Here is a 7,033-nt window from a genome sequence, read left to right as displayed (position 1 = left end):
ATCATCGGCCGGACTATCATCATCGACTGGACTCCAAGACTATGAAGATACAAGATTGAAGACTTCGCCCCGTGTCCGGATGGGACTTTCCTTGGCGTGGAAGGCAAGCTTGGCGATACGGATATGTAGATCTCCTACCATTGTAACCGACTCTATGTAACCCTAGCCCTCTCCGGTGTCTATATAAACCGGATGGCTCCAGTCCGTAGGACACCACAACAACAACAATCATACCATAGGCTAGCTTCTAGGGTTTAGCCTCTTTGATCTCGTGGTAGATCCACTCTTGTAAACATCCACAATATCAATATCAATCAAGCAGGACGTAGCGTTTTACCTCCATTAAGAGGGCCCGAACCTGGGTAAAACATCGTGTCCCTTGTCTCCTGTTACCATCCGCCTAGACGCACAGTTCGGGACCCCCTACCCGAGATCCGCCGGTTTTGACACCGACATTGGTGCTTTCATTGAGAGTTCCTCTGTGTCGTCACCGATAGGCTTGATGGCCTCTTCAATCTACAACGATGCAGTCCTGGGTGAGACTTTTCTCCCCGGACAGATCTTCGTATTCGGCGGCTTCATACTGCGGGCCAACTCACTTGGCCATCTGGAGCAGATCGAAAGCTACGCCCCTGGCCGTCAGGTCAGGTTTGGGAGCCTAAACTTCATGGACGATATCCGTGGGGACTTGATCTTCGACGGATCCGAGCCACAGCCGAGCGTGCCGCGCTGTCACGATGGGCATGACCTAACTCTGCCGCCGGACAGCACCTTGGAGGCCGCACACGAATCCGCTCCGACCCATAGTCCGGAGCCGATCACTTAGATCGAGGACGGATGGCTGGACACCGCCTCGGGAGCTGCAACTTCTACGGCGATGGAGCCGAACACTTACCTTGTCCCGCACAAAGCTCATGACTCCGAGGTGCCGGACTCCGAACCTCCTGCGCCCCTGCCAGTCGAATCCGATTGGGTGCCGATCATGGAATTCACCGCTGCGGACATGTTTCAGCACTCACCCTTCGGCGATATCTTAAATTCGCTAAAGCATCTCTCGCTATTCGGAGAACCCTGGCCGATCTACGACCAGGACGGTTGGGACGTGGACGACGAAGAAATTCAGAACCCACCCACCACCCACTTCGTAGCCACCGTCGACGATCTAACCAATGTACTCGACTACGACTCCGAAGACATCAACGGTATGGACGACGATGCCAGAGACTATCAAGAACCAGTGCCTACAGAACACTGGAAGACCACCTCGTCATACGACATATACATGGTGGACACCCCAAAAGATGGGGACGGCGAAGAAGCAGCGGAGGCCGATTCCTTTAAGGAACAGCCCAAGCGCCGATGTCAGCGGCGCCGCTCTAAATCCCGCCACAGCAAGAATGGAGATTCTGGCACAGGAGATAATAGCATCCCAGAAAGTGCCGAAGACAACCCCCTCCAGCACGATCCAGCGCAGGAGGAGGCAGAAGCAAGCCTTCACGAGAGGGCGGCAGACGACGAGGTCGAGGATGATAATTACTTACCTCCCTCCGCAGACGAGGCAAGCCTCGACGACGACGAATTCGTCGTGCCTGAGGATCCCGTCTTACAAGAGCATTTCAGACGCAGGCTAATGGCCACGGCAAACAACCTAAAGAAAAAGCAGCAATAGCTTCAAGCTAATCAAGACCTACTGGCCGACAGATGGACCGAGGTCCTCGCGGCCGAAGAGTATGAACTCGAACGCCCCTCCAAAAGTTACCCAAAACGCAAGTTGCTCCCCCGACTAGAGGAGGAAGCGTACAAACCTGCATCACCAGCGCACAATACGGCAGACCGACCACCTCGTGGCCGCGACAGAGAGGCATGCAAACCCTCCACCAAAATCGTACCCCGGCATCGCTCAAAAAGCATGAAGCCATGGGGGAACACGCCGGACTTGCGAGATATATTGGAGGACAAGCCAAGACAATCCAGATCTATCTATGGATCACGTGGGCGCCCCAAGACCCACGACGAATACCGTCGCGCCGGATACAACTACTCCGGCCGGGCCGAACACAGCAGACAACGCTCTCTCGAGCTACGTCGCAATATTGCTCAATACAGAGGCGCCGCACACCCACTATGCTTCACTGACGAAGTAATGGATCATCAAATCCCTGAAGGGTTTAAACCCGTTACTATCGAATCCTACGATGGCACAACAGACCCCGCGGTTTGGATTGAGGATTATCTCCTCCATATACATATGGCCCGCGGCGACGATCTTCATGCCATCAAGTATCTCCCTCTCAAGCTTAAAGGACCAGCTCGGCATTGGCTGAACAGCCTGCCCGCAGAGTCAATTGGATGCTGGGAAGACCTGGAAGCCGCATTCCTCGACAACTTCCAGGGCACGTATGTGCGACCACCGGACGCAGATGACCTAAGCCACATAATCCAGCAGCCAGACAAATCGGCCAGGCAATTCTGGACACGGTTCTTAACAAAGAAAAATCAAATCGTCGACTGTCCGGATGCAGAGGCCCTCGCTGCCTTTAAACATAACATCCGCGATGAGTGGCTGGCCCGGCACCTAGGACAGGAGAAGCCGAAATCCATGGCAGCCCTCACATCACTCATGACCCGCTTCTGCGCGGGAGAGGATAGCTGGCTAGCTCGCAGCAACAACCTCAGCAAAAACACTGGCAGTCCGGATACCAAGGACCGCAATGGCAGGTTGCGTCGAAACAAAAACAAACGCCGCATTAACAGCGATAGCAATGAGGATACGACAGTCAACGCCGGATTCCGAGTCTCCAAGCCCGGTCAACGGAAGAAGCCATTCAAAAGAACCACTCCGGGCCCGTCCCATTTGGACCAAATACTCGACCGCTCCTGTCAAATACATGGAACCCCCGAAAAGCCAGCTAACCACACCAACAGAGATTGTTGGGTATTCAAGCAGGCAGGCAAATTAATCACTGAAAACAGTGACAAGGGGCTACACAGCGATGACGAGGAAGAGACCCAGCCACCGAACAACAGAGGACAAAAGGGATTCCCCCCTCAAGTTCGGACGGTAAACATGATATACGCAACGCATATTCCCAAGAGGGAGCGAAAGCGTGCACTAAGGGACGTATACGCGATGGAGCCAGTCGCCCCAAAATTCAACCCATGGTCCTCTTGCCCGATCACTTTCGATCGAAGAGACCATCCGACCAGTATCCGCCATGGCGGATTCGCCACATTGGTTTTAGACCCAATCGTCAATGGATTTCACCTCACGAGAGTCCTGATGGACGGCGGCAGTAGCCTGAACCTGCTTTATCAGGATACAGTGCGCAAGATGGGCATTGACCCTTCAAGGATTAAACCTACAAAGACAACCTTCAAAGGCGTCATACCAGGTGTCGAGGCCAGTTGTACAGGCTCAGTTACACTGGAAGTGGTCTTCGGTGCCGCATTATGCATACCTTAAGCTCAAGATGCCAGGCCCTCGTGGAGTCATCACGGTCAATGGAAACACGGAACGCTCCCTCCGAACGGAGGAACATACAGCGGCTCTCACGGCAGAAGTACAGAGCAGCCTTTTAAGGCAATTTTCGAGTCCGGCCGTTAAACGACCGGACACGGCCAAACGCGCCCGGAGCAACATCAACCAAGACCACCTGGCACGTTCCGAGCACGCGTAGCAATGCGGCCTCAACCCCAGCCCTCGCTCAAGTGTAAGACAAACTCTCCGCGTACATAATTACGCCCTGGAGATACCATGGGCATAGGGGGGGAGGCACAACCACAACAGACCCAGAGTGCGGTTCGACCAAACCAGGGGCTCACAAGTGTGTCGCTCTTTTTATCTTTTATTTTTCTTTTTTATACAGAACTCTGTCCGGCGGCGAATCTGCCGAACTCATGATGCAACAGCCAGGGAGGGACAAAGGCCGCGACGAACACTCAGGTGGTCTCCGTTATGAGCATTAAATTTGTTAAATACACCATTCCGCGGCCTACCCCTGGAGGGAGACGCCTTTAATTCGTCCAATCCCTTGCTTTCCGCACTATTTGTATCATTCCGTACTCATAACAGATCTTCTCGAATAAAATGCAGCACTTTTTGCCCATAATTGCATTACCTTATATATATATATGTTCATTTACGACATGTTGCATCCGTACATTTTGGTACGGCCAAATACGCCAGGGGCTTATGTTCCCCGCATTATGGTGTGATAAAGTCCGAACACTTTCACAAGAGCGGCACCCCGAACTTATAGCATTATATGAATCAGCTCCGAATCATGTCTTGGGTCAATAGTTGGGTTTGCCCGGCTCCCATGTTTGGCACCTTACGTTCCGTTCTATCGGCTAAGGTAGCACTGGGAGAACCACTACGATTGCGCCCCGGTTGAGCCGGGTTAACGCCTCAGTGGAGAAAGCTAAAACTGACTGTCATGGTAAGGCGAGAGACTGGTCGCTGTTCGAGAGGTCCTTTCGGGTCCTTAAATACCTACGCCGCTTCGAGCGAAGTTCCGGATAATGTCCGACGAAGGCGTGGATAGCGCCCCTAATTCGGTCTTCCGAATACTAGGGGCTTCGCCGAAATTTAAAATTATAGAATTCTATGGCTAAGTGAGAGTGTTCAAGCACTATAAGTCCGGTTGCCTTGTTCGTTGTGTTGAGCGCCTCCCTAGATGGACCCAAAAATGGGAACAAGAGTGCCCATGTTTATCCCGAACACCCCAACACTCGTGGCATGGGGGCTGAAGCCGACGACTTGCCATCTCTCAGAATTAATAAACGGCCGCACAGAAGGTAATATTTTAAATTAACAAACGTTGCTTAGCGCATATGAACAAAGTTTTCAGCGCACAAGATAACACATTGCGAATTTACTCAATAATTACATCCCTGGGGCACTCATCCGCAATCTTGCGGGCACCCTTCAGGACAGTCCTATAGTACATTTTGGGCGTACGATATTCCTTACCCGCTGGTGGCGCGTCAGTGATTAGCTTCTCCGCATCCAGCTTGCCCCAATGCACCTTTGCGCGGGCAAGGGCCCGACGAGCACCTTCAATACAGGCGGAGCGCATGATAACCTCCACCCAGGGGCATGCATCCACCAACCATCGCACAAGGCCGAAGTAGCTCCCAGGCATGGCCTCTCCAGGCCACAGCTGGACTATGAGGCCCTTCATGGCCTGCTCGGCCGCCTTGTGGAGCTCGACCAGCTGCTTCAACTGGTCGCTAGGGGGCACCGGATGGCCGGCCTCAGCATACTGAGACCAGAAGACCTTCTCCGTTGAGCTCCCCTCCTCGTCTCGATAGAATGCGGCGGCATCAGATACACTGCTAGGCAGATCTGCAAATGCCCCTGGAGAGCTCCGAATACGGGTAAGTAACACGTAATTTACATTCACATGCTTGCTTTGCATGAAAAATGCCTTACCCGCCGCTATCTTCCTCACCAACTCAATCTCCTGAAGGGACTTATGGGCATCGGCCTTGGCAGTCTTGGCACTTTCGAGAGCCGAGGCAAGCTCGGACTCTCGAGTCTTTGTGTCACGCTCCAAAATCTCATGCTTTTCCATGAGAGCCTGGAGCTCATGCTGAACCACCGCCACCCGCGCCTCCTGCTTTTCTCGCTCTGCTCGTTCCGCGGCCGCATTGGGTTCGGCCGCAGACACGGCCTCCTTCAGGGTCGCCACCTCGTTCGTGGCCCCTGCAGTACCCATGTTATCCTTGTTATTTTTTGTTGCAACCTAAATCCTTTTCTGTAAGGTACAAGTTCAAAGTGGTGTTACTCACCTTCTTTGTCCTGGAGCTGCTTCTTGGCGCGGCCGAGCTCTTGCTCGGACCGCTCGAGCTCCTGCTTCAAACCACCGACCTCCGCAGTCAATGCGGCAGAGGTCAGCAACGCAGCCTGCAACCCATATGGACATAATTTTTTAGCAACCCTGCGTATATCCTTTTTTTTAGATCCTCGGTCCGGCTTTTCTTTCCGAACACCGAACCGAGCATCAGGGGCTACTGTCTATGCGGTATTACATTGCATATTTTTAACTTCTTACCTCAAAGCCTGATAGAAGGCTACTGCAGGCTTTGGTCAGCACGCTCTTGGCGAGCTGTACCTTCTGAATCACCGCACTCATAATAGTGCGGTGTTCTTCCTCGATGGAAGCGCTCTGGAGCGCCTCCAACAAATTATCCGGTGCCTCCGGTTGGACGGAAGCCGCCGGCGTCACGGTCTTGCCCTTCGTGTGAAGGGGCCGCCGGCCGGACTCCGGAACCACTGCGGGTTCTGATATGGAGTCCGGCGCAAAGTCCGGGAGGCCGCCTCGTGGCGCCTCCGGAGCCTCCCCCTGATGGGCCCCTTCTTGGGACCCCACCTCGGCACCCTCGGTGTCGCGAGGGGTGGAGGCGGTCGGGATGGAGTCTACCTCCGACGGAGCCAATGACCCGCTCGTTGAAGCGGGGAGATCATCATTGGCCGGACTACAGGCAGCATGCGGCATCAGAATGACACTATGTGACGCAGAAAAAGAAATTATAACTCATTCAGGAATCCGGATACTTACGATCTCGCCGGAGGCCTGGCCCTTGAAGGCCATTCTTCCTCGCCAACGTTGATGTTGGCGGAGCTGTCCGGGGGAATAGTCCTTCCCCTCTTGGACCCTTCGGCCTCCCCTGTTGGGGAAGCCTTCCTCTTCCTCTCTCCCCCCTCTGGGAGAGAGTCCTCTTTCTCCTCCTTGTTTTTGGGGGAGGAGTCTGCCCCGGAGTCGTCGGACACCTGAAAATGGGAACTCTTTCGTGCACCCGTGGCCTCCTTCTTGGCCTTCTTCTCCGGCACCACGTGCGGTGCCGGAACTAGCAGCCTCGCTAGACGGGCGTCTACTGGGTTTTCTGGCATAGGAGTCGGGCAGATAATCTGCTCCGCCTTCCTCATCCAGTCCTGTCAAAGGAAAAGGGGAAATTAAAACCCGCATAGGGTCAAACTATGAAAAGCAAGTGTCCCGTAAAGGGGTAGAATCACTTACCTCGTCGGCTT

The sequence above is a fragment of the Triticum dicoccoides genome, chromosome 7B (genome assembly GCF_002162155.2).
Source record: "Triticum dicoccoides isolate Atlit2015 ecotype Zavitan chromosome 7B, WEW_v2.0, whole genome shotgun sequence".
In the NCBI taxonomy this organism is placed as follows: domain Eukaryota; kingdom Viridiplantae; phylum Streptophyta; class Magnoliopsida; order Poales; family Poaceae; genus Triticum; species Triticum dicoccoides.
Note: the sequence above shows the minus strand (reverse complement) of the source record.